This window comes from Schistocerca nitens, chromosome 1 (assembly GCF_023898315.1).
Source record: "Schistocerca nitens isolate TAMUIC-IGC-003100 chromosome 1, iqSchNite1.1, whole genome shotgun sequence".
Lineage (NCBI taxonomy): Eukaryota > Metazoa > Arthropoda > Insecta > Orthoptera > Acrididae > Schistocerca > Schistocerca nitens.
The window spans coordinates 737690837-737718697 of record NC_064614.1 but is presented as its reverse complement, the minus strand read 5'-3'; positions in this window follow the sequence as shown (position 1 = coordinate 737718697).

Sequence of the window (27861 nt, the reverse complement as noted above, 5' to 3'; positions counted from 1 at the left end):
GGTCCACTGTTTCCGATGTGATGGTGAAGTGCAAACGTGAGGGGACACGTACAGCACAAAAGTGTACAGGCCGAGCTCGTCTGTTGACTGACAAGAGACCGCCGACAGTTGAAGGGGGTCGTAATGTGTAATAGGCAGACATCTATCCGGACCATCACACAGGAATTCCAAACTGCATCAGAATCCACTGCAAGTACTATGACAGGCGGGAGGTGAGAAAATTTGGATTTCATGGTCGAGCGGCTGCTCATAAGCCACACATCACGCCGGTAAATGCCAAACGACGCCTCGCTTGGTGTAAGGAGCATAAATATTGGACGACTGAACAGGGGAAAAACGTTGTGTGGAATGACGAATCACGGTACACAATGTGGCGATCCGATGGCAGGGTATGGGTCATCTGTCAGCGTGTGTAGTGCCAACAGTAAAATTCGGAGACGGTTGTGTAATGGTGTGGTCGTGTTTCTCATGGAGGGGTCTTGCACCCCTTGTTGTTTTGCGTGGCACTATCACAGCACAGACTACGTTGATGTTTTAAGCACCTTCTTGCTTCCCACTGTTGAAGAGCAATTCGGGGATGGCAACTGCATCTTTCAACACGATCGAGCACCTGTTCATAATGCACGGCCTGTGGCGGAGTGGTTACACGACAATAACATCCCTGTAATGGACTGGCCTGCACAGAGTCCTGATGTGAATCCTATAGAACAACTCTGGGATGTTTGGGAAGGCCGACTTCGTGGCAGGCCGCACCTCTCCTCAGTGCAGCACTCCGTGAAGAATGGGCTGCCTTTCCGCAAGAAACCTTCCGGCAACTGATTGAACGTATGGCTGCGAGAGTGCCAAGGCCAACACAGTACTTAATTCCAGCATTGCCGATGTAAGTCATTTTCAGCCAGGTACCCGGATACTTTTGATGGCATAGTTTGTGTGTCTGGTGTATAGCAATGTACGAAAGTGAAACGTGAACGATGGACAGTTCGTTATCACACCACTGGTTGCTGTCAGCCAATCTCCGAAAGGACCCTTGTAGGAACGTGTTGCTACAACTCTATCTGTCGTTCAGCACTACAGTCACACGATGGCGATAAGGATTTTCCCCACTTGTGGTGACTGTCTGCACATCTTCCACGGCACGTCCGGATGAGGTTAGGGTAGTCCAAATTGCCCGAGGCTAGTCGAGTCCAGGTGCTTCCCTCTGGTTGTACAGCATTTTCAACCATTGTGGAGAGCAGTTGTGTCGCCAGCAGCGTTTCCATTCAACGATGGTATTGAATTCAGTTTTCGTGAGATTCCTGGTTGTGGTAAAAGTGGTCTGTCTTGCTCTTAGTCTTTTTCGCTCCGCATGGAAAACATTGTTCATTATTCTAATGCCGGTATTATCAGCAATCTATTATTCACGCAGTAGCGCTCTCTTCCGTGTGATGTCAGGAGGTGGAATGTGGCTCAAGACATGTAGCCAGTATGTGGGAGTAGATCGTTTTGACCCACTAACAATGCGCATGACTTCGTTAAGTTGTACTCTATCTTCCTTACGTGTGGACTATTAAGCCACACAGGCGCACAGTGCTCTGCTCTTGAGTGTGCCAGTTAGAGTGCTGATTCTCGAAGAGTGTCTGCTGCCGATCCCCAACGAGTACCACATACGTTGTCGAGAATGTTGCCTCTGATTTTGAATGTAGCAGGTATTCATGTAAAGTGCTGCTTAAAAGAAAGTCTCATATAATAGGTTTGTTTATAAATAACTCATCTGCTTCCAGTCACGATTTTCTTTATTTTATTTTTTGAACGACGCGTTCCGGGAAATGATTCCCATTTTCAAGTCCGTTTTTTGTGTTTGTTATGTCATTCCTACGTGCTGTTGTCGATGTGTGAGATTCTGCTTCATTTTGTTGACTTTACTGAAATATATAAGAAGCCACGCAATTTTTAGTTGGTTGTCGATCTTTTTGTGAAGTTAGTGGCGAAATTTAGAAGAATTTGTACTTACAGTTTCCTTATGGTCCATTTTTGCAGAGTCTCACACACACTAAACGTCAACAATCCCGGCAACTTCATGTCACCAAAATACCCATAAGCAGGCAGCATACAGGTCAATCTACATAGGGCAACTAAAATACTATTGAACCAAGAAAACATGCAACATGAAATAAACACAGTGAAAAAGATTGCAGTTGCCAATGGGTACAATGCTTCCATGGTTGACAGAATCGTAGACAAAGTGAAGAAAGAGCCAGGTAGAAACTGCACCACAGAAGGAAAAGAGAAAAACAAATATATGTCTAGTATCCCATACATTGGCAATGTATCACAGAAGATTGCAAATATTTTCAAAAATCACAAAGTAAAAATTGGGTTTTCTACATCTAATAAACTACAACAAAAACTAATACACAATATAAATTGTAAGCACGATCCATACTTAGAGTCTGGAATATACAAGGTCCCATGCCAGGAATGCTTCATGTTCTGCGTAGGACAAACATGCCGAAAATTCAACACCAGTTACACAGAGCACATAAAAGCCTACACACACAACAGACACACTACATCAGCCATAGCAACATATGTACATAATACAGGACACCCATTTGGAAAAATAGAGCAAAATGTCAAAGTACTCCATTGACTAAATAAAGGACATAAAATGGATTTTCTAGAAGAACTGGAGATATACTCACATTACAGAAAATTTGAAGATAAAATATTAAATGAAAAACTTGAAAGTGAATCAGTGAATTTCTTCAGATGTTTCGATAGTACACTTAAATAAAAATAGTAACACATAGAAGTAAGCACAATTGTAAAATAGACATAAGTAAATTATGATCCAAATTGTTAAGGTAAATAACCTCTGTACAAAAACATATCATATTCTGTGGAAGACCTATAATGCCATCTCTGTTGACCACTTGTAAGAACATCTGTGTCACTGTTTTGTTTATGAAAAATGTATTCAATGTTTAAAAGTGTAAAACAAGTTGTAGTGATGTTTAGTGTGTGAGAGACTCTGCAAAAATGGTCCATAAGGAAACTGTAAATACAAATTCTTCTAAATTTCGCCACTAACTTCACAAAAAGATCGACAACCAACTAAAAATCGCGTCGTTTCTTATATATTGCAGTACAGTCAACAAAATGAAGCAGAATTTCACACATCGGCAACATCACATAGGAATGACATAACAAACACAAAAAAAACGGACTTGAAAATGGGAATCATTTCCCGAAACGCGTCGTGCAAAAAATAAAATAAAGAAAATCGTGACTAGTAGCAGATGAGTTATTTATAAACAAACCTATGGTTTTCACAGTCGTCGGCTTTCAGAACGATTTATAATGGATCAAATTAGAAAGTCTCGTATGTAACGTGATCCCAAGGTGTTTTGGAAACACGTTATGATGAAGTTTGTTTCCCTCAAAACAAACAAGTGCTCTGTGTGCCAACCTGCTGGACACATGAAAACACGCAACGCATGTTTGATTTGAGTTTGGTTGTAACCTACATTTACGGAAGTACTTGCTCAAGGTGTCTATATCTGAAGTTAGGATTTCTCCAGCTGTTTCAAAGGTTTCTGAACTGTGTTGGAGGAATATCGCATATATATAAATTAAACAAGAGAGGAGCAAGGAAGGATCCCTGTGGTAAGCCATTATTCAATACGTTTGGGGTTGGGGTTGTTTTGGGGGAAGAGACCAAACAGCGAGGTCATCGATCTCATCGGATAAGGGAGGGTGGGGAAGGAAGTCGGCTGTGCCCTTTTTGAAAGGAACCAGCCCAGCATTTGCCTGGAGCGATTTAGGGAAATCACGGAAAACGTAAATCAGGATGGCCGGATGCGGGATTGAACCGTCGTCCTCCCGAATGCGAGTCCAGTGTGCTACCACTGCGTCACCTTGCTCGGTCAATACTTTTGGACACGTAGTGTCTTTTCCTATGATTGCCGTACATGTCCTCCCAGCTAAGATGCTGCGAAATAGTTTTGTTGTCCGTCTGCGTGGGACAAGTTGTAATAATTTATAAAGCAGTCCATGCCTCCAAACCGTATCACTTAGATCAACGATAGCAGCTGATACGTTCTGCTTCATTTGGTATCCTGCTTCAATATTGGTTGTTAAAAATAAGACTTGACCTCCGCGGCTCCCTCCCGGATGGCGCAATTTGGCTACAAGGAGGGACTGGTTGGTAGAACCTGTCCTGAGGCATCAAGGAATCATAATTTTGCTAATGGCGGGAAGTGTGAGGGGTAAAAACTGTAGACGGAGAGTAGCTTAGAGACTGCATAAGAGAAGTCTTCGGCAAAGACCACAACAACATTTGTGCGTAATGACGTTCCCTCGTCAGTAAATGTAACCCAGCAGGAGCCACTGTTGCAGCAACAAAAAGCGACGCCTTAATACACAGAAGAGACCCTAGGCACAATGAGTGCTCAGCGGTTTGCCACGGGAGCTGGTAACCTGGTCTGGCAGTGCAGCGCAGTAACTTTCGGTTTCGCCCGACTGCCAGCCAAGCCATCTATCAAGGCCACCTGGAGGCAGAGAAGGGGCAGCTGGCGGCGCCATTTTGCTCTTTTCCTTTCACTGCTACACCTGCCTCGCCCTGCAGCCGCACCCCTTTACAGCCAAGCGGATGGATCTGCGTCGGCTGTCCTAGCACGTTTTCACTGCTTACAGCCGTCATATTTCCCGGCGACAACGCAGCTCGACTGTATGACATGATGGTATTATCCTGGCTGAAATATAAAATATAAAACAGCACCCCATTTGGATCAACATGGGGCACTGTTTAGGAGGGTACCATCATCAGAAAATAACACAACATCTGCATACGAGGCGTATTCCAAAACTAAGGTCTGGTGACCGATATTTAACTGATGGCCGGCCTGAATGAGATTTCACACAAGCTGTCTACAGGCTCTTTAGGAAGCTATTGCAGTGTTTGTTTGATTCAGCAGTGATTTGCTAGTCGGTAAGAGCAGATCACAACGGCCGAGACAACAGTAGATACCGCCACTTGTGGAGCGCGCGGCGTGATCAGATTTCTGCTGGCAAAAGGATCTTCAGCTGCTGAAATCCATCGTGAGTGATGCTTAGCGTATGGACCTGAAATAATGAGTGTCAACAACTCCGAAAAAGGTGTCGAGGATTTCAAAACGGCCGCACAAATGTTCACGATGGACAGCGGAATGGCAGGCCCTGCATTCGGACCGACGACGGCGTACATCAAGTGGACCAAGAACTTCGAAGTGATCGGAGATTGACGATTAGTGCTTAATGAATTCCAAAATGTTGCTCGAACATCAGTCTACAAGATTATCAATGAGCAGAAACTGTGTGCGAGGTCAAAAACTCTCACTGATCAGAACAAAGAGCAAAGAAAGTTTGTGGAGCTCTGTAGACAATATGGATGTGATTTGTTTTCCCTCACTGTTACGGGCGACGAGACGTGGATATCGTACACCGATGCAGAATCGAAACAACAGTTAATGCAGTGGCGCCCTTCAAGTTCAGCCAAAACAAAAAAGTTTAAGCAATCTCCGTACCCGAATCGGAAAATGAAGACTACCGTTTATTGGGACGAAAAGGGCGCCCTTTTGATTGATTTCGTGGGCCATGGGTCAACAATTACAGATGACGTACATTGTGAAACGCTACCCAAACTGATGCGTGTGTTCCAAAATCGACACCGCGGGAAACCTTTTCTCATGACCTTCTTTTTTTTATGACCAAACGGAGCTCAGTTTTGGAATACGTCTCGTGCACACTCTATAGATCAGTGTGAAATGCCTGGTAGAGGATAGTTAGTATTGTACACACAGCAGTGTGTCCCTGTAGCAATCGCGTGTGGACCGCGCGAAGAACGATCGCTTATATGCGTATGAGCGCACAGTAATTAGTCTAATCTTGTCTCCGCGGTTCCCACGAGAGCTATATGTGGGGGCTGAAGTTTATCTCTTAACAGTGGACCTACGGATCAGAACGTGGAATGTTACGTCTCTCCATCACGTACGTCGGTTAAGGTGATGTTAGAGACAGTGAGAATTAATTAAGTGCGATGTCAGAAAGAACAGGATGTGGTGTCAGGCGAGTACAAGGTTATGAACACAAAACAAATAGGCGTAATGCAGGAGTGGGTGTTATACTGAACGAGGAAAAGTGAACAGTGCCGAGAACTGTTAGTCACCGCCAAGAAAGACATAAAATCGCTGTCCGTGACAATAGAAAAAGTATGCGAGCGTGCTAGTACCTCAGGTGACGAGGATACTGAAAAATTACGGCGAGGTAAACAAAAGTATTCACTACCTTAAGAGAGACGAACATGTAATTGTGGTAGGAGTTTGGAATTCGACTATGAGAACAGAAAGAAGAGAAGGACAAATAGTAGGAAAACATATACTAGGCGAAAGTAACGAAGGTGAAAGCCACCTGTCAGGATTTTGCATACGGTACAAGTTAACCATTGCAAACACTTTATTCAGAACTATAAAAGAAGGTTGAACGCGTGGAATAGATGTGTAGACGCAGGAAGGTTTGGTTCAAATGGTTCAAATGGCTCTGAGCACTATGGAACTCAACTGCTGAGGTCATTAGTCCCCTAGAACTTAGAACTAGTTAAACCTAACTAACCTAAGGACATCACAAACATCCATGCCCGAGGCAGGATTCGAACCTGCGACCGTAGCGGTCTTGCGGTTCCAGACTGCAGCGCCTTTAACCGCACGGCCACTTTTTTTTTTTTTTTTAACTTCCTGGCAGATTAAAACTGTGTGCCCGACCGAGACTCGAACTCGGGACCTTTGCCTTTCGCGGGCAAGTGCTCTACCATCTTTTTTTTCTTGTTTTTTATTTTTTTGCTCTATCCATCTTTTTTTCTTTTTTTTGTTGTTTTTCTTTTTTGAATTTTATAACGCCTTAACCACTTTTTTTAGTTTTTTATCTTTTTTTTTACATGGACAAAAGGCGTCTTTCAGTTACGACAAACAAAATTAGAAAATTACAGCCGTAGCAACAACAGAACAAGAGTTCCTTCTAAACTATGAAAAAGAATTTGAAACTAATAGTGTGATGATAGATAATAAAGAAATAAAAATGTAACCAAATCCCGCACGCCATTCCATGTGCATGTCCCCTCGGCGTACAGTTTCCATGTTCCAAATTGTTACAACATTTCGCGGCGTGTGGAGCCCCATGTCGGCGGTCATCCTCTGCCCGGTACTCCCCAACTGTGAGGGGGGTTGTCGAAGACACTGCGCAAATAGGTCGCAAATAGCTGTCGGTATCGGGGTGTACACTCAAGTGTGCTATGACTGTCCTGGAGAAATTGCCAGTAATCAAGCACCATCTTCTCATCATCGCGAAAGAGGTAGTATATGGACATGCCTTTAAACCATGTGAGAGCGTGAGTCTTCGCAGGTGGGAAATAAGTATCCTCTGGATAAAGGAGGAGCCGTGGCTCAATTGTGCGAGGCGCGATACGTAGGTAGCAGGCGAGGATCTTCTGCACTAGCAGCCATACCTCTAACGCCGATCCACATGTTAAACGGCGTTCGTCAGTATCCACGAGGTGGCAACGTGGGCAAAGGGAGCAATCCGTCATCCCAATAGCGTGCAGCCCTTGTCGTGTTACAACCTTCCCGTTAACCACCTGGTACCACGCGGCTCGTACCCGCGTGGGGAGGAACGGCTTCTGGACCGCTCTCCACACTGCCGGCCATAGGGTCGTAGGGCTCTTCCTCTCAATCACATTCCGAGGTATGGACCTTAGCAGCAGTCTGTAAACGTCTCTCGCCTTGGGAGTGCGAGTGTTGGGAAGGTCTGGGTGCACGTAACTATATTCAAGAATAAATGCCGAGAGGTGCGAGAGTGAAGGTGTAATGTGCGCAACCGTGACAGGTGGCAGAAGAGACGCCGGCAGCAATTCCTCTAACAGACGTCCCGTAAGGGAAGCATCTTTGTGGGTCCACAATTTCATCATTGTGCACAAGTATAACGCTGTAGCTCTTGCTCGTACATTTATAAGTCCCAGTCCGCCATCACGCGGAGGGAGGGTGAGTGTTTCGTAGCGGACTTTGAATAGGTGTCCGGCAGTAAGGTAATATCCAAACGCTGCTTGCAATCTGTGTGCCATCGCTGTCGATATCGGTAGGACCTGGGCCATGTGGATCATCTTAGTCGCCACGTGAAGGTTGAGGTATTCCACACGGTGTAGGAGGTCCATCCGTCGAAGTAAGTTCCGGCGAACTTCTGTGCGTATGGCCTGTAGTAATCGTGCATAGTTCATTGCAGCCGTGCGGCGCACATCCTGTGTAAATGTTATGCCCAAGAACCGGATCTTGTTAACTAGTGGGAGTGGGGCTAAAGCGTCCTCCTGTAGACCTCTCCCAATCGGCATCGCTGCCGACTTGGCCACATTCATGAGGCTGCCCGCTGCCAATCCATAGCGATTGATCCATTGTATCACCGATCGTACCTCGTCACCAGATCGGACAAGTAATAGAAGGTCATCAGCATATATCCTGCAGTGAAAGGTGTGACCCCTCAGTGACATTCCCGAGAGCCTGTTTTTCAACCCTCCGACAAGTGGTTCGAGTGCGATCGCGTAAAGGATCATGGAGAGTGGGCATCCTTGGCGAACCGACCGTCGGATCGGAAAGGGACCCGCAATCCGTCCATTCACCAGTACACGGGATGCAGCTCCACGGAAAAGGCGATGAAAGATGTCGAGAAAGTCAGGCGGGAAGCCCATGTGGGCCATAACGGACAGAAGGAACTTGTGGTGAACTCTGTCAAAGGCGTGGTCGAAATCAATGGAGATCAGAGCAGCTCGAAGGCGACAGCATGTGGCGATGGCTATTAAATCCCTGCATTCGCTGGTTGCCGTTTGCATGTTGGTCACTCCGCCCTGTGTCGTTTGCTCCATTGAGAGGAGTAGGGGCAGAACCTGCTTTATGCGGCTGGCGAGTAGTCGGGCGAAGATTTTATAGTCCGAGTTGAGCATTATAATGGGCCTGTAGTCCTCGACCGTCCGACCTCTGGAAGGCTTGTGTATCGGTATAAGGAGACCTTCCACGAATGCAGGTGGCACGTGGGAACCGGGGGTCATCAGTTCTTGGTACATTCTGACCCATCGGGGCATCATTAGATCGCGGAAAGTCCGATAAAACTCGACCGGCAGTCCGTCTGGCCCGGGAGATTTGTTGAGTGCTCCCTTGTTAAGCGCGTCCTCGATGTCGTCCCGTGTAATTCCACCTAACAGCGTCTCCGCTGCTGCATTGTCGAGGGTGTGCGACACGTGCTGCAGTATGTCGTGATCGTCCGCTTCCTCTCCCTCTGTATTCACCTCGTCGTAAAACTGGCGATAGTGATCTGCAAAGGCTTCTGTAACCGCGGCCTGAGTCAATACGACCCTACCACCTGGCAATACGAGGTCCGTGATCAGCTGCTGTCGGCGTCGGCGGCTGTCGAGCACGATGTGATGCATAGACGGGTTTTCTCCTTCCGCTCGGTCGTGACGTCGCGATCGCACGACGACCCCCTCCAAACGTTTCCTCGTAAGAGACAATATTTGACCTTTAATTCGGCGGCTTTCCATTTGTCGGTTTGGAGATGGTGGTTGGCCGTCGAGTTCGCGAAGCATCGTGTAATAAAAGTCCAATGTGTGACGATGCCAAGCTGCGATATCTTTACCGAATTGAGTTAGCACACGCCGAAACGCTGGTTTTGCACAGTCCACCCACCATGATAGAGTCGAAGGATATCTGGGAAGACGTCGTTCGCAATCCAGCCATGTGTTGGCGATAATTCGACGGCATTCCGGGTCTTGAAGATGTGCCACATTCAGCTTCCAGGGTCCTCGGCTGCGCCATATTCGCTGCTGTTGTAGAGTGAGTGTGCATATGAAAGCGCTATGATCGGAGAAGGCAAGCGGCCAACGTTCGGCGTCCAATACTCCCGGCGCTAGAGCTCGTGAGACATAAATGCGGTCTAGGCGACTGGCCGAGTGACTATTAAGGTATGTCGGCCCGGGACGGTCACCGTGCACTGTCTCCCACGTGTCAGTGAGAAGCAGATCACGAACCAGGAGCCGAAGTTCTTGACAAGTCGAGAAGTGTGGGACTTGGTCTTTGGGGTGGAGCACACAGTTAAAGTCGCCGCCGAAGATATATTGATCGTAGCGGCTGACAAAGAGAGGGGCGATATCATCCGAGTAGAACAGCGATCGTTCGCGGCGTTGGTCAGTTCCTGATGGAGCGTAGATGTTAATGATGCGTGTGCCCAGTGCTGTGATCGCCAGCCCGCTTCCTGACGGAAGGTAAGTCACTTCTTCGATGGCAATTCCGTCGCGCACTAGTATTGCCGTACCGCTGCCATTCCGGTCCGCCGGTGACATATGTGTCACGTAACCGTAGAAAACGGGGAGGGCCGCTATATACACTTCTTGCAACAGGGCAATGTCAACATCCGAAGAACGAAGCATCTCACGCAGCAACTGGGTCTTCACTGACGTTCGCATCGTGTTGAGGTTAAGCGTGGCGATACGATATGCTTGTTGCCGAACCGCAGGTGTTAAGTTATCCATTAAGACTGGAATTGCCTATGGCGCTTCTGACTCTATTGACACCTCCGCATCCCCACCAACCTCACCTGCCGTCCTTTCTAGAGAGCCGGCGCCAATGGCGTGGGCCCTGTTGGCGTAACTTGCATGGTTCCGTCGTCGTCGTAGTCATCCGCCCACGTCGGGGAACTCAATTCAAGATCTGCTTCCCTAGCGTCCTCAGGACTCGGCATGGGTGCTTGCACTCCAGAAGGTGGTGGGCAGCATCTGTCCTGCATATCGGCATCCGATGTTGCCACTGTAGGTATATGTGGTTTGTCCGCAGTTCCGTTCGGTGGTGCCACACTGCAGCAAATGGCGGCTGCCTCTGTGGTAGCGTCGTCATTGAAGGTGGAGTCTTCGTCCTCTGGAGGCTGCGTCGCATCCCGTTCGGAAGTTGCTCTACGCCTCCGCTTCCGTCGCTTCGGGGAGCGTTGCTTCCTGGAGTGTCCTTCTGTGTCAGACGACGGCAAAGATTCCCGACGTTCCGGCACAAAGGCAGCTGTAGGCACAATAAGCGAGTCTACGGCCATGCTATCGTCATGTATGTTGTTATCCGTCGACGGGGGCGGCGGCATCGGAATTGAATCCGTAGCTTGTGGAACGGGTGTGTCGTCATCGCCCTGTATTGGAGGATGGAGCCGCGACCCAACAGTGGATGTCGGCTGTCGTGGTGAAGTGGTAGCTGTCGTGAGGGCTGCTGCATAAGTCACGGGAAGCAGCGTCGGCTGCGATGGCGGGTCTGCGTCAGCCGGCGGCAGTTGCGTGATTCGACGTTGGAGACATTCTGATCTAAGGTGTCCCTCCTTCCCACAACCAGAGCAGGTCTTTGGTTGCCCATCGTAGATGACGATGGCACGGCAGCCACCGATAGTCAGATATGAAGGTACATGTCTTTTAAGTTCTATTCGGACCTGGCGGAATCCATTCAGCACAGGATATGTCTGGAATTGCGTCCATTTTTCCGCAATATGATCATGGACCGTGCCGTAGGGGCGCAGTGCTGTCACGACGTCCTCCGCCGGTAATTCGAAAGGAAGTTCGAAAATTCTGATCGTGCGAAGTCCCATGCCAGAATAATCGACGTGTACAGTCCCCACATTGCCATCAGCATGGCAGAAACGGAGGCCCTGTTTCGTGTCCCGAAGGATCCGTTCACATGTTGCGTCGTTGATGATCTTGACATATACGATACTACTCACAATGGACAAGTGAATGCCGAGAATGTCGGTCGCCGGGATTTTAACTTCTTCTCGTAGAAATCGTTCGACTTCGAGTGCTTTGGGCCGCGCAAATTCGTTGCGGAACGTAAATTTGAGCGTCGATTTTCTGTATTGGTGCGCCATGGTGATCTATTCGCTGAGTACGGCACGCGCGAAACGGCCGAGTACGATGTAAACAACACAAGCGCTCGCTCCGCGGCAGGAACACAAACAGCGCGTCCTCACCGCAGCACAGCCAAAGGCCAACCTCACTTCGGCCGGCCAGGAAAGGTTTGGTACAGATTATATAATTGTAATACGAACATTCCGAAATCAAACTTTAAACTGCAAAACATTTCCAGGACTGGATGTAGACCCGACCATAATTGATTGTTTATGGAATGCAGACTAAGGCTGCAGAAGCTACGAAAATGTAGGACTTTAAAGAATTGAGACGTGGGTAAGTAGATACAGAGATTGTTGACTGTTTCAGTCGGAGTGTTAGGCAACGACTAACTGAAACAGGGTAAAACAGTGGAATATAAGAGCATTGTAAGACATGAAGTATTGAAGGCAGTACTGCAAGAACTAGGAAAAAAGACGAGGTACATTAGAATGGTTCAAATGGCTCTTAGCACTATGGGACTCAACTGCTGTGGTCATCAGTCCCCTAGAACTTAGAACTACTTAAACCTAACTAACCTAAGGACATCACACACATCCATGCCCGAGGCAGGATTTGAACCTGCGACCGTAGCAGTCGCACGGTTCCGGACTGCGCGCCTAGAACCGCGAGACCACCGCGGCCGGCGAGGTACATTAGAAACCCTTGGATAACACAGAAGATACAAAATATGACTGATGAAAGGAGAAGGTATATAATAAAAGTAACGTAAAAATGAAGCAAAAACCACAGAATTTTTTGGAATATATATGCCAAAAAGGTAAAAAGAAGGACAGAAACAGCAAAGTGACAAAGTACGAAAGGAGAAAATATATAAAAAAGTAACGTAAAAATTACGCAAAAATCACAGACAAAATGGAAAATATACGCGAAAAAGTTAAGAAGAAGAACAGAAACAGCAAAGTGATAATGCAGGAATTGCTGGGTAGGAAATCCAGAACTTTAAAAGAATACATGTCTACAAGAAACGTAGATGTCATACATAGGAAATCAGAGAAGCCTTTGGTAAAGAGAGATGAATGTCAAGAGCTTATTGTCCGATGGAAAACCAGTATAAAACAGGAAACAGAACCACAGAAGGAATAAATGTTTCAGCTATATACAGGACGACTTTGTAGACAGGGAAGAGGATCTGGATGAAGATGAATTGGATGTGGTACGGTAGAGTGAGAAGAATTTGCTGTAACACTGACAGACACACAGTAATTCGAAACAAGGCTTAGAAGACAGTATCTCAGAATTATTCACATTTTTGACAGAAACAAAAATGTCAAAACCGTTCCACATAGTGTGCAAGATAGACGAGTTACAAAAAATATCCTCAATTCTCAAGAAAAGTATACGAGGGGCGTTCAGTAAGTAATGTCATACTTTTTTTTCCTGGGCAGTTTCGGTTGAAAAAATGAGCAATTTGCTGTAGAACATGAGGAATATTACCGGTTCAGTCCCTATAGTTAAAGTTCCGACAGGTGGCGGCGCTGTAAAAAAAGCACTACGTCTTCAGGCCACAACTGGCCTACCGGGACTATCCGACCGCCGTGTCATCCTCAGATGAGGATGCGGATAGGAGGGGCGTGTGGTCAGCACACCGCTCTCCCGGTCGTTACGATGGTGTTCTTGACCGAAGCCGCTACTAATCGGTCGAGTAGTTCCTCAACTGGCATCACGAGGCTGAGTGCACCCCGAAAAATGGCAACAGTGCATGTCGGCCTGGATGGTCACCCACCCAAGTGCCGGCCAAGCCCGACAGCGCTTAACTGCGGTGATCTTAACGGGAACCGGTGTATCCACTGCGGCAAGGCCGTTGCCCAGGCGGCGCTGTAAGTAGCCTTCAAATTGGCATCTCTAACGCAGGTGCGTTCCAAGCAGAGAGCTGTCATTCAATTTCTTTTGGAGGGAAACCAGATATTCCCAAAAATGGCGCAAATGGCTCTAAGCAGTTTGGGACTTAACATCTGAGGTCATCAGTCCCCTAGGCTACTTAAACCTAACTAAGCTAAGGACATTACACACTTCCATGCCCGAGGCAGGATTCGAACCTGCGACCGTAGCCGCGGTGCCGGACTGAAGCGCCTAGAACCGCTCGGCCACAGCGGCCGGCTAGATATTCCCAGATGCTCATAAGTCCTTGTAGAATGTCTACGGAGGCCTGGTAGCGAACAAATGCACGGTGAGTCGTCGGGCGAGGCGTCTGTCATAATCGAAACAAGGTTACGCAAACTTGTCCGAAGCCCCGCGTGCCGGCCGGCCGCACGCAGCTGTGACTCCTACAGTGTTGGCGCGTGCGGACACTCTCATTCGAGGTGATCGACGGCTCACAATCAAACACATCGCTGCACAGCGGCGCGTCTCTACTGGTAGTGCTGACACACTCGTCCAACAGTTGGGGTACTCAGAGGTGTGTGCCCGCTGGATTCCTCGCCGCTCAACAGAAGGCCATAACGCAACGAAGGGCCCTCTTGCGCGGAGTTGCTTCCGCGCTACGAGGCTGATCGTCACATTTTTTTTTTTTTTTGCCGAGCATCATCACAGGCGAAGAGGCGTGGGTTAAACATTTCGGACCAGAAGCAGAACGGTATTCCATGGAATAGTGCCACACCACCTCTCCTCTGAAGAAAAAGTTCAAAGCCGCAACCTAGCCGGTAACGCCATGGCGACGGTCTTCTCGGATTCTGAAGAGGCTATTCTGTTTCATTTCTGCCCTCATGCCGCAACGACCAACTCCGAAGTGCATTGTGTAACCCTCACAAAACTGCAGAAACGAGTATAGCGTGTTCGTCGCCACAAAAATCCAAACGAACTTCCCCTTCTCCATGACAACGCAAGACCTCATACAAGCCTGTGCACATGAGAGGAGCTCACCAAACCTCTCTGGGCTGTTCTTCCTCGTCTACCATACGGTCCGGGTCTCGCACCTTCCGACTTCTATCTGTTTGGCCCAATGAAGGACGCACCCCGCGGGAAGCAATACGTGTATGATGGAGAGGTTATTGCGGTAGCGAACAGTTGGCTCCAACGTCGACCAGTAGAGTGGTACCAAAAAGGCATACAGACCCTCCCAGTAAATTGGCGTAAGGCCGTCACAGTGTACGGAGATTGTGCTGAAAAATAGGGTTAATGTAGCCAAAAGAATGGGGAATAATATGGTGTATTATGTAGTGGAATTCTGAATAAAAGGAGCTCGGTTTCAGAGAAAATGTGTGTCGCTTCTCTTATTGATTGTCCTCTAAATAACAGCAGTACCAAAGAACACAAGTGTCATCAATGAAATACGATATTGCAGTGCCTGTGTTATTCTGATTACGATACAAAAGTCCTTTGAACATTCATAACATTCATGCATGTCCAAAGGATTCCAGTACATATTACACCATATTATTACCCATCTCTAAAGGAACGTCTAGGCGCTCAGTCCGGAGCCGCGCGACTGCTACGGTCGCAGGTTCGAATCCTGCCTCGGTCATGGATGTGTGTGATGTCCTTAGGTTAGTTAGGTTTAAGTAGTTCTATGTTCTAGGGGACTGATGACCATAGATGTTAAGTCCCATAGTGCTCAGAGCCATTTTTTTCTAAAGGAACGGCACCGCGGCGATCGCAGCCGTTACTTAACACATAAAATGAATTCGCAATTGCGAATAAGGACTACCATCAGCTGTAGAATGGAGTGACGACAATGCAGATTGTGCCGGATCGACACTCGAAACCGGATTTCCCGCTTGTCGCTAGCGGTCGCCTTTTTTTCCCTGATCTCATTTTATTCGTATTTATTCGTTGTATATGTTCGGGATGGACGTCCCATGACACCTGTTAAAGTTCATAGTTGGTCCGTTCACCCACTTTTCTTATTACAGAGGGTAGCTACCCGTCTGACCGAACACGCTGAGCTACCGTGCCGGCTACCATTTGGCTACCCGTGCACGACTCGGGGCCAGGCCCAAACTTCCACATGACGTCAAACCATGCGTCTACGACCTGTACTCCTACGTCCATTACATATATCCCCGTACAGGTTAGACGATGTAATTAAATGTCGCCTTCCCGGTATCGGCAGCTAAATACCAGGGTAAACCCAAAAGTAAGGTTCAATGGCCCTGAGCACTATGGGACTTAACTGCTGAGGTTATCAGTCCCCTAGAAATTAGAACTACTTAAAGCTAACTAACCTAAGGACATCACACACATCTACGCCCGAGGCAGGATTCGAACTTGCGACCGTAGCGGTCGAGCGGTTCCAGGCTGTAGCGCCTAGAACCGCTCGGCCACTCCGGCCGGCCCAAAAGTAAGGTTTCCTATTTTTTTATAAGTACATACACCTGTTTATATCTACAACGGTTTACATCAGTTTAAAGCTTAAACATTTAGCTATTTGTTGACGTAATCACCATTTATGTCGATGAATTTTTGTAGACGCTGTGGCAGTTTTTGTATGCCCATGTCATACGAGTTCAGCCGCGCGGCATTAGCCGAGCGGTCTCAGGCGCTGAAGTGATGGACTGTGCGATTGGTCCCGGCGGAGGTTAGAGTCCTCCCTCGGGCATGGGTGTGTGTGTGTGTTCGTCCTTAGGATAATTTAGGTTAAGTAGTGTGTAAGCTTAGGGACTGATGACCTTAGCAGTTAAGTCCCATAAGATTTCACACACATTTGAACATTTTCATACCAGTTCGCCGCCATGCTGTTCAGAAAGTTATGAACCTCTTCTTTCACCTCGTCTTCGGAGCTGAATCGCTTTCCGGCCAAATGTTATTTTAACCTAGGGAACAGGTGATAGCCACTGGGCGTAAGTAAGAACTGTAGGATGGGTAGGTGATTATGCTCCACTGAAACTTTTGCAGGAGAGCAACGGTTTGCCGAGCGGTGTGTGGGCGAGCATTGTCATTGAGAATGTGTACGCCCTTGCTGAACATTCCTCTTCTCCGGTTCTGAATTGCCCGTTTGAGTTTTTTCAGAGTATCACAGTACCTGCCAGCGTTAATTGTGGTCCCAGTGGGCATAAAGTCGACCAACAATACCCCTCCCCGATCCCAAAAAACGGTTGTCATGACTTTACCGACAGACTATGTTTGTTTGAATTTCCGCGGCTTTGGCGGAGAAGGATGCCGCCACTGGCATGATTGTTGCTTGGTCTCAGGTGTAAAGTTGTATGCCCAGGTTTCATCACCCGTGACAATTGACTCCAGAAGGTTGTCCTGTTCGGCTGCAAGTCGGTGAAGAAATGCGCGGGAAGCATCAACTCGTTGCCGCATGTGGTTCTTAGTCAGCATGCGTGGCACCCATCTTGCGCACAATGTTCAATGTTTCCGTTAAAATTCTGTGAGCGGTGCTTCGGGAAACTCAGGAATCAACGGGCAGAGATCATCCAGGCTGATCAGCCGATCTTCACGCACGCTTTTCTCAACCTTCAACACTGTCTCCTCAGAAATTGACTGTCTCCCGCTCCTTTGTTAGTCGTGAATTTCGGTCCGACCAGCTGCAAACTCTCTACACCACCTACGAACATTTTTGACATCCCTGCACTACTCACCATACACTTCCGTCAATTGGTGATGGATTTCAACAGGCGCAGTGCCCTTTGCGTTCAAAAACCGAATAACTGAGCGCAATTACTTCGCGGTAACATCCAACGGGAGCTCCATTCTCAATGGCTGCCAAGCCAAGACAGCGCCCCAGCGCAGTGTGCGCATGTTTCCACACAGCGCGTGAAGCACTCTTCACAACAGTGTGACCAACTGCCACACAATCAGAGTACTGTAACTAACTAACTAACTCCGTCTACAGGCCGCAAGCGACCCATCGGGACCATCCGACCGCCGGATCATCCTCAGGTGAGGATGCGGATAGGAGGGGCATGGGGTCAGCACACCGCTCTCCCGGTCGTTATGACGGTTTTCTTTGACCGGAGCCGCTACTATTCGGTCGAGTAGCTCCTCAATTGGCATCACGAGGCTGAGTGCACCCCGAAAAATGGCAACAGCACGCGGCGGCGGGATGGTGACCCATCCAAGCGCCGGCCACGCCCGACAGCGCTTAACTTCGGTGATCTCACGGGAACCGGTGTATCCACTGTGGCAAGGCCGTTGCCTATCAGAGTACTGTACTTATAAAAAAATAGGAGACCTTACTTTAGGGATTACGCTCGTACGATATTGCAGTGCCTGTGTTATTGTGATTACAATGCAAAGTTACTCTGGACATGCATGCATGTCGCAACTGCGAATTCATTTGATGTTTTTCGTAACGGCTGTGGTCGCCGCAGTGCCTGATCCCTTGGACGTGCATGCATGTCCAAAGGAACTTTGCATCGTATAATACAGGCACTGCAATATCGTATTTATCTGCCGATACCGAGCAAGCAACATTTAAGTACAACGTGTGACCTCTACGGGAATACAGGTAATGGACGTACGAGTACAGATCGTGGACGCATGTTGACATATGGACGTTTGGATCTGACCGTGTGGCGTGCACGGGTAGCCAGATGGTAGCCGGCACGATAGCTCAGCGTGTTCAGTCAGAGGGTTAGCTACCCTCTGTAATAAAAAACTGAGTGAACGGATCAACGAACAACCTGAACGGGTGTCATCGGACGTCAGCCCCGATCAAATTCAACTAACAGTATGAAACAAAAATAGGATCACAAAAAAAAGGTAAGGCGACCGCTCGAGCTAAGCGGGAAATCCGGGTTCGAGTCCCGGTCCGCCATAAATTTTCATTGTCTTCATTCCATTACACAGCTGATGGTAGTCCTCATCCACAATGGCGAATTCATTTACTGATCAATTCATTAAGCCATGGCTGAAAAATACTAACACGAATTATTTAGAGAAGAACGTACATACTGGTGTAGGTCGACGTTGGAAAAGTTCAGATCTGGTTCCCGGGAGATGTGGGAATATACTAGGCAGTACTATCACTACGACTTATCTTACAGAGAAGATAAACCGAAGAAATACAAACCTACATTTAAAGCATTTGCAAATTTAGAGCAAACTATTGACAATTTTGTCTGGAATACACACTTTGAAATTCTAAAGACAGGATAAAATTCAGGGAACTAGGTTGTAGTCTGTCCGCCAAGTTATTCCATTTGTAGACTGAACAAGCTGTGAAGAAAACTAAGGAGAAACGTGAAAGGTCTGGGAGAAGAAATAAAATCATTAAGGTTTTGCCATGACGATGTAATGCTTTGACAGACGTTAGATAACTTGATGGATCAGCTGAACGTTGGACAGTTATAAGATGAACACGAATAAAAGTAAAACGAGGGTGAAGGAATTTAACTGAATTAAATGAGGTGCTGATGAAGTAATTTAGATTAGGAGCTGTATCACTGAAAATCGTAGATTAATTTTGTCATTGGGGACAAGAATTAAATGATGATAGTAGAAATGAAGAGGACAGAAGATGTAGACTAGCAAAGGCAAGAAAAGCTTTATTAAAATAGTGAAATACGTCAACATCGAAAGATGTTGATACGACACACCCTGAGGCACGAATTAATAGTTAATTTGGTAATGGAGGGAAGTATCGGTGAAGGGAGGTGGAGGAGGGGGGACGGCGGAAATAAAGTTGTACACGTAGACTAAGCCGGTTCTAATGGGTGTATCTTCAGTACCTTATGAAGAGACTTACACAAGATGGACTAACGTGATGAGCTTGATCAGCCACGTCGGGCTAATGATTACGGCAGCTGCTGGCTACAAAATGCAAATCTGTATTGTTTTGATGTCTTTGCTGTTGCAGAATATGATTGAAGAATTCATAAGACTGTCATAGGTATTAGAGCAGTAATAAGGCGAACTAGATTTTCTTTTCGCTTTTTTCTTCCATTGGAAATACAGTCACTCAGATTCTTTACAACTTTTACTAATAACACTTCTAAAAACTTCACACACATGCACACACATTAGCTGATGATCAGTTGTTTATTGAATTACGTCGTTTATTGCATTACGTCGTTTATGGTAAACGTATCGCAGAATGTTGTCGTTATACGATGAGCCCCATGTAATTAAAATATTTTATTTTGGACGGTAAACTTTCACGTCTCTGCGTGTTAGTTCACAGCCCAAGCTCACAAGCGATTTTCTGGGTTTACAGATCTCTGTTGCCGACGGTTAGGTATGTTTTCGTTCCCGTTCAAACAATTCCTATCTTGTTCAACAATGTCACGAATTGCAATATTTCTTGTCATGATACGTATGTTCTTTAATATTTATACTTGTTACAATTACAAGACCCCACAAGAATTAATGAAGTGGGCTTTTTCCAGCTGAACGAATTGACAATGTAAGTAAAGAATCCAGAATGAGATTTTCACTCTGCAGCGGAGTGTGCGCTCATATGAAACTTCCTGGCGGATTAAAACTGTGTGCCGGACCGAGACTCGAACTCGGGACCTTTGACTTTCGCGGGCAAGCGCTCTACCACCTGAGCTACCCAAGCACGACTCACGCCCCGTCCTCACAGCTTCACTTCTGCTTCTTGTAGAGCGTTTGCCCGCGAAAGGCAAAGGTCCCGAGTTCGAGTCTCGGTCCGACACACAGTTTTAATGCAATTTTGTCATATGATGACATGTTGGAGACCGTGGCTGTTTTTGAAGACAAATGTTGATGGTGTTAGGACAGCAACCAGCCACAAATTTACTTTGAGTTCCTTTATTCAAAGGAAACCGTTACCGGTTTCGAATCGTTGCGATTCATCATCAGACGGTTTACACGCTTTCTTTCTACATTTGGTGTGTTTTTATAGATTAATTGTCCTAAAATATAAATAAAACATAATTACAAACACGCCACACACAGATGGTTGCGTTGCAGATTTTCGTTGCATGTGACTTACGTGAAACGTCGGTTTCGAATGTTTGTTTCCATAACGTTCATCCAATCGATGTAAATGCATTCACACTGCATCCTCGTTGTTGCACACGTAATAGTTCTCACTGTACACTTTAGATTTGTCGCTGAGATCATTCCAACCACGCACCACATGTTTTGGTACATACAAAGAGCTTACAAACATATGGGTGTCACAGATGCTATGATATATCGTAACATTTGACGATGATGTCCTATGTTTGGAAAGAATCATATATTCTTTTACAAAACTGTAATGTCTTTTACATTAATACAGAGTTTTTTTTAAATCCGTTATTGATAATTTAATTATAAATTTTTTTATATATATTTAGAACTGTATAGGTAAAATAGTACATTATTTTATTACATTTGGCAGCATGAGAATTATAGTAACATATAAATTTTCCACTTGATCTGCAGATAGGTGTATTAATATTATTTACTATGGAGGCTGGAAAGTAATTTTTGGAAATTTTTCAGGAAAGGGGTGTTAGCCAACTCTGTTTGTTCGTTAAGGATATAGTCTGGGATGCTGTTTTTGTGTGTGTGTATTTCTAATTCTTCTAATATATTCATAGTGGCCCCTTTTTCTGTTAGATGTAAAATCTTTAAGTTGTCCTCAATGTTTCCCACTGAATGGTTTTCTTCAGCAATATGGGCTGCAAATGCTGATTTGTTCAAGTTACCAAGTCTTAGAGCGTCAATATGTTCTTTATATCTAATTTCAAAACTTCTGCCTGTCTGTCCAATGTAGAATTTTGGGCATGTATCACATTTGAGTTTGTATATTCCTGATTTACGGTAGGGACTCTTGGAGGTGTTTACATCATGGATCACTTTTTGTTGTAATTTATTATTTGTGGAAAAGCTGATTCTGATATTTTTCTTCTTTTTAAATAAGTTTGCTATTTGGTGTGAAAGTGGGCCTATGTATGGGAGAGTAGCATATTTAGGTTTGGCTTCAGTGGCACACTGATTTGGCTTGAAGTGACTGCTGTGAGGTGGATCTGTGGGTTTTGTCTGCATTTTCTTGTGGAGTTTTTCTATTATTGTGGGTTTATATTCATTATTATGAGCAACTGTTTTAATTATCTTGATTTCATTTTGTTGGTCTGTGTCACTCACTGGTACTTTTTTAATTCGGTGTAGCATCGTTCTGAAATATGCCATTTTTTGTTGGCGGGGGTGGCAAGATGAGTTGCTAATACTGACATCTGTGGTGGTAGGTTTTCTGTAAATACTGAATTGATGTTTATTGTTACTATTGCAAATTTTCAGGTCAAGAAAGTTAATGCTTTTATTAGTTTCATGTTCAACTGTGAATTTAATATTTTTGTGCATTTTGCTAAGATCTGCTGCTAATGTATCTATTTCATTGCTTGTACCATCAAAAAGCAGTATTGTGTCATCAACATATCTTCTGTAGTATATTATTTTGTTTGAGATGTGCTGGTTGGCAGAAAAGAATTTTTGTTCTATATGGTTGATGTAAATGTCAGCCAATATCCCAGCTAAGCTACTTCCCATTGCCAAACCATCATGTTGTTGGTACAGTTTGTTGTTGAAGTTAAAGTAATTATGCTCTAGAATAAGTGAAAGTATTTCTATGAGTTCACAGATCTCTGCAACACTAATTTTCTTATATCTAAGCAGATTGTTTCTTATAATGTTAATAGTCTCTTTTACAGAGATGTTCGTGTACAGGTTGACTATGTCTAGTGATGCTAATTTAGCTGTTGGTGGGATGTGGATGTCTTTAATTAAGCTTATGAGTTCATGTGTGCCCGCATCTCGTGGTCGTGCGGTAGCGTTCTCGCTTCCCACGCCCGGGTTCCCGGGTTCGATTCCCGGCGGGGTAAGGGATTTTCTCTGCCTCGTGATGGCTGGGTGTTGTGTGATGTCCTTAGGTTAGTTAGGTTTAAGTAGTTCTAAGTTCTAGGGGTCTGATGACCGTAGCTGTTAAGTCCCATAGTGCTCAGAGCCATTCATGTGTGTTATGTATGGTGTAGTTATTTTCAAATGTATAGTATTTGGTAATGAGGTCTTTTAATTTACGGCTTATGAAGTATGCAGGGCTGTTTCTGGAGTTAACAATCGGGCGAATGGGACAATTTTCTTTATGAACCTTTGGCTGTGCACGCAGTTTTGGTGCCGAGGGATTCATTGTTATGCAGTTACGTATTTCATATTTGTTCAGTAAAAAGTTACAGTTTTGTAGTAGCTTTCGGAGTTTAGTTTGGAATTTCACTGTAGGATCTGTCTTTATTTCAGTAATATTGTTGCTGTGGAAAAATTGCAAAAAAAAAAAAAAAACAAAAAAAAAACTCTGTACTAATGTAAAAGACATTACAGTTTTGTAAAAGAATATATGATTCTTTCCAAACATAGGACATCATCGTCAAATGTTACGATATATCATAGCATCTGTGACACCCATATGTTTGTAAGCTCTTTGTATGTACCAAAACATGTGGTGCGTGGTTGGAATGATCTCAGCGACAAATCTAAAGTGTACAGTGAGAACTATTACGTGTGCAACAACGAGGATGCAGTGTGAATGCATTTACATCGATTGGATGAACGTTATGGAAACAAACATTCGAAACCGACGTTTCACGTAAGTCACATGCAACGAAAATCTGCAACGCAACCATCCGTGTGTGGCGTGTTTGCAATTATGTTTTATTTATATTTTAGGACTATTAATCTATAAAAACACACCAAATGTAGAAAGAAAGCGTGTAAACCGTCTGATGCTGAATCGCAACGATTCGAAACCGGTAACGGTTTCCTTTGAATAAAGGAACTCAAAGTAAATTTGTGGCTGGTTGCTGTCCTAACACCATCAACACAGTTTTAATCTACCAGGAAGTTTCATAAGTAAAGAATATTTTTTCTTGCATCTGTGGAATCTACAAGTGAAAGCAGTTACTTCGTGTCCATAGCGTGGCGCTGGCTGATATAAGATTAATGACGTTATCAGCCAGTTTTGGCTCTGAGCACTATGGGACTCAACTGCTGAGGTCATAAGTTCCCTAGGACTTAGAACTACTTAAACCTAACTAACCTACGGACATCACACACATCCATGCCCGAGGCAGGATTCGAACCTGCGACCGTAGCGATCGCGCGGTTCCAGACTGGGACGCCTAGAACCGCTCGGCCACTCCGGCCGGCTCAGCCAGTTTTGGAAACTGCGAAAAACACGCGGAATGGATAATTTTAAAAAAGACAGTAACTATATCTTAACATGTCCAAACAAAACAGCAATAGTGTAAATAACATGTTTAAAGAAATTCTCATACCTGTACTCTATGTATTGAAACATGATCAATGTAGCTCTGCAAACTTTCCCGACGTAATAATTGATGATTTTCATATCTGGTTTTCAGGCGGAACATAACGTCATCTTGACACTTGACGTGATCTTGTCATCTTGGCAAGATTTAATGTATTGCGAATACATAGAAAGAAGGATCCTTTATTGTATGATTATATGATAGCGAAACAAACACTGGTAGCAGTTACTTCTGTAAAATATCTGGGAGTATGCGTGCGGAACGATTTGAAGTGGAATGATCATATAAAATTAATTGTTGGTAAGGCGGGTACCAGGTTGAGATTCATTGGGAGAGTGCTTAGAAAATGTAGTCCATCAACAAAGGAGGTGGCTTACAAAACAGTCGTTCGACCTATACTTGAGTATTGCTCATCAGTGTGGGATCCGTACCAGATCGGGTTGACGGAGGAGATAGAGAAGATCCAAAGAAGAGCGGCGCGTTTCGTCACAGGGTTATTTGGTAACCGTGATAGCCGTTACAGAGATGTTTAATAAACTCAAGTGGCAGACTGCAAGAGAGGCGCTCTGCATCGCGGTGTAGCTTGCTCGCCAGGTTTCGAGAGGGTGCGTTTCTGGATGGGGTATCGAATATATTGCTTCCCCCTACTTATACCTCCCGAGGAGATCACGAATGTAAAATTAGAGAGATTAGAGCGCGCACGGAGACTTTCAGACAGTCGTTCTTCCCGCGAACCATACGCGACTGGAACAGGAAAGGGAGGTAATGACAGTGGCACGTAAAGTGCCCTCCGCCACACACCGTTGGGTGGCTTGCGGAGTATAAATGTAGATATTGATGTAGATGATAAGGATATACTATGTGATGAAAAATATCCGGACACGTGGCTGGAAATGACTTACAAGTTCGTGGTGCCCCCCATCGGTAAAGCTGGAATTCAGTATGGTAATCGCCCACCCTTACCCTTGATGACAGCTTCCACTCTCGCAGGCATACGTTCAATCAGCCGCTGGAAGGTTTCTTGGGGAATGGCAGCCCAATCTTCACGGATTGCTGCACTGAGGAGAGGTATCGATGTTGGTCGGTGAGACTTGGCACGAAGTCGGCGTTCCCAAACATCCCAAAGGTGTTCCATAGGATTCAGATTAGAACTCTGTGCAGGCCAGTCCATTACAGCGATGTTATTGTCGTGCATTATGAACAGGTGCTCGGTCGTGTTAAAAGATGCAGTCGCTATCCCCGAATTGCTCTTCAATAGTGGGAAGCAAGGAGCTGCTTATAACATCAATGTAGGCCTATGCTGTGATAGTGCCGCGCAAAACAACAAGGGGTGCAAGCTCCCTCCATTAAAAAACACCTCCACACCATAACACCACCGCCTCCGAATTTTACTGTTGGCACTACACATGCTGGTAGATAACGTTCACCGGGCTTTTGCCATACCCACACCCTGCTATCGGAGCGCCACATTGTGTACCGTGATTCGTCACTCCACACAACGTTTTTCCACTGTCCAATCGTCCAATGTTTACGATCCTTACACCGAGCGAGACGTCGTTTGGCCTTTACCGGCGTGATGTGTGGCTTTTGAGCAGCCGCTCGACCATGAAATCCAAGTTTTCTTACTTCCCGCCTAACTGTCATAGTACATGCAGTGGATGTCTGCCTATTGCAAATGACGACCCCCTTCAACTGTCGGAGGTCTGTGTCAGTTAACAGACGAGATCGGCCTGCACGCTTTTGTGCTGTACGTGTCCCTTCACGTTTGCCCTTCACTATCACATCGGAAACAGTGGACCTGGGAATGTTTAGGAGGGTCGAAATGTCGCGTGCAGACGTACGACACAAGTGACACCCAGTCATCTGACCACGTTCGAAGCCTTTGAGTTCCGCGGAGCGCCCCATTCTGCTCTCTCACGATGTCTAATGACTACTGAGGTCGCTGATATGGAGTACCTGACAGTAGGTGGCAGCACAATGCATCTAATATGAAAAACGTATGTTTTTGGGAGTATCCGGGTAGTTTTGATCACATAGTGTATGTTCCAGATGGAGACCCGCTAGGGATATTGCGATAAATGTATTTTTTTGATAAGATTCTGGTCAGGCTTTGTTTACTGAAACTAAACAGGATTTTAAAGGAAAAATCTATGGATACGAAAGAGTAAGCTGCCAAGGACGTGTCTAATTGGAGATGGACGAGAAGCTGTGACAAGCCAACCATCTGCAGTCATTGTCCTGCAATGACATCCACCGAAACGTAAATGTGCCAACGATTTTTGCTGGAGCGTGCGCTGCATAATACAAATTAGGTACTTTCCGAAGTACAGCTGTGAGGGTGGGTCATCAGTCACGCTTGGGTAATTTAGTTGGTAGAGTAGTTGTCCGCGAAAGGCAAAGGTCCCACGTTCGAGTCCTGGTCCGACACGCAGCTCTAATCTGCCAGGAAATTACACATGAGCGCACACTCCGCTGCAGAGTGAAACTTCATTCTGGAGACTTTTCAGTCCTTTCAGTTGATCTCTGATCTCCTCCTCGTACTGATGGGATGAAGGATGCTGATTACATCTGCAGCACACTCATTCCACGAAAACATCACTATTGTTACTACTGTTTGAAGGACCATACTATGCAAGTGCGAGCCACTCGTGGAAATTCAAATTAAAAGAAATACTTTGTAGAAATTTTCTGTTAATGAAACATTAAGAAATTTTCATTTGTCAAGACTTACAACTCTGATCCTCTGCGGCGAATCATTAAAACAAGACTGTTGCAATAATTAAGTTCAGTTAAATTTTGTGATAATTAAGAATGTCATTAGTTTTCAGAACAACAGTTAGGCATTGCGCTCAAGTGAATTGATATGTTTTTCTCAGTTGAGGTGAAAAGTCTTACTGCTGTGTTTTAGTAATTAAGAGCGTTACGTGTATGGTCCCTTGTGTTTATGATATGCGAGTGTTGATGTAAGTGATGAGTGGTTGAGTTTTGTCTAATTACACCTTTTAAATGACAAAGTTCAGCAGAACTACCAAAGTCGGCGTTGTGTCAAGTACAGCATAATAACTGCAATATCTTCTGCTTTGAAATTATTCATTTCTGTTGGTTATTAATCAATATTATTTTTAAAGTTTTTGAAGTTATGTTCGTAGCTTTTGGAGCTGAGGTTTCTGTCTTTCTGTGATCGCGTATTTATTGTTCTCCCCAACAGTCCGTTACTCTCGACTAGTGTTGACCACACCATTAACAACTGCACTTTTGGACAGCGACAGGATTAAGAGAATAATGTGTCTCTCCTTTACTGTACGATACATGCTTACTAGTAACAACGGCAGTCCATGGCAGGCGAAATTCATTGTAGATGTGTATGTCAAAAGCAAAAAGGAATTGCAGCAGCATACACATCTGCTAACCACACGTATAGGAGAAAAGGAGAAGTTAGAAAAAGAGAAACAAACTTTCCCCTTCTGACCGACCACAGCATCATACAACACGGTATCTACAAGTGAAATATCAACTGTTTAGCATTCACTCCAACTAATTTATGTGGTTTCTGTGGTGGAGACGTTAGAATTCCCCTGTCACTTTCTATTTCATTTTGCACGCATCGTGATTTAGGTTGTAGGAGGTATTTCTAAATCATTACAGAGGAGTGGTGGAATGGTTTATTAAAGAAGGACGCCGCCGATTTCCTTCGCTATTCTAATTTTGTACTCCATCTCCGATGAC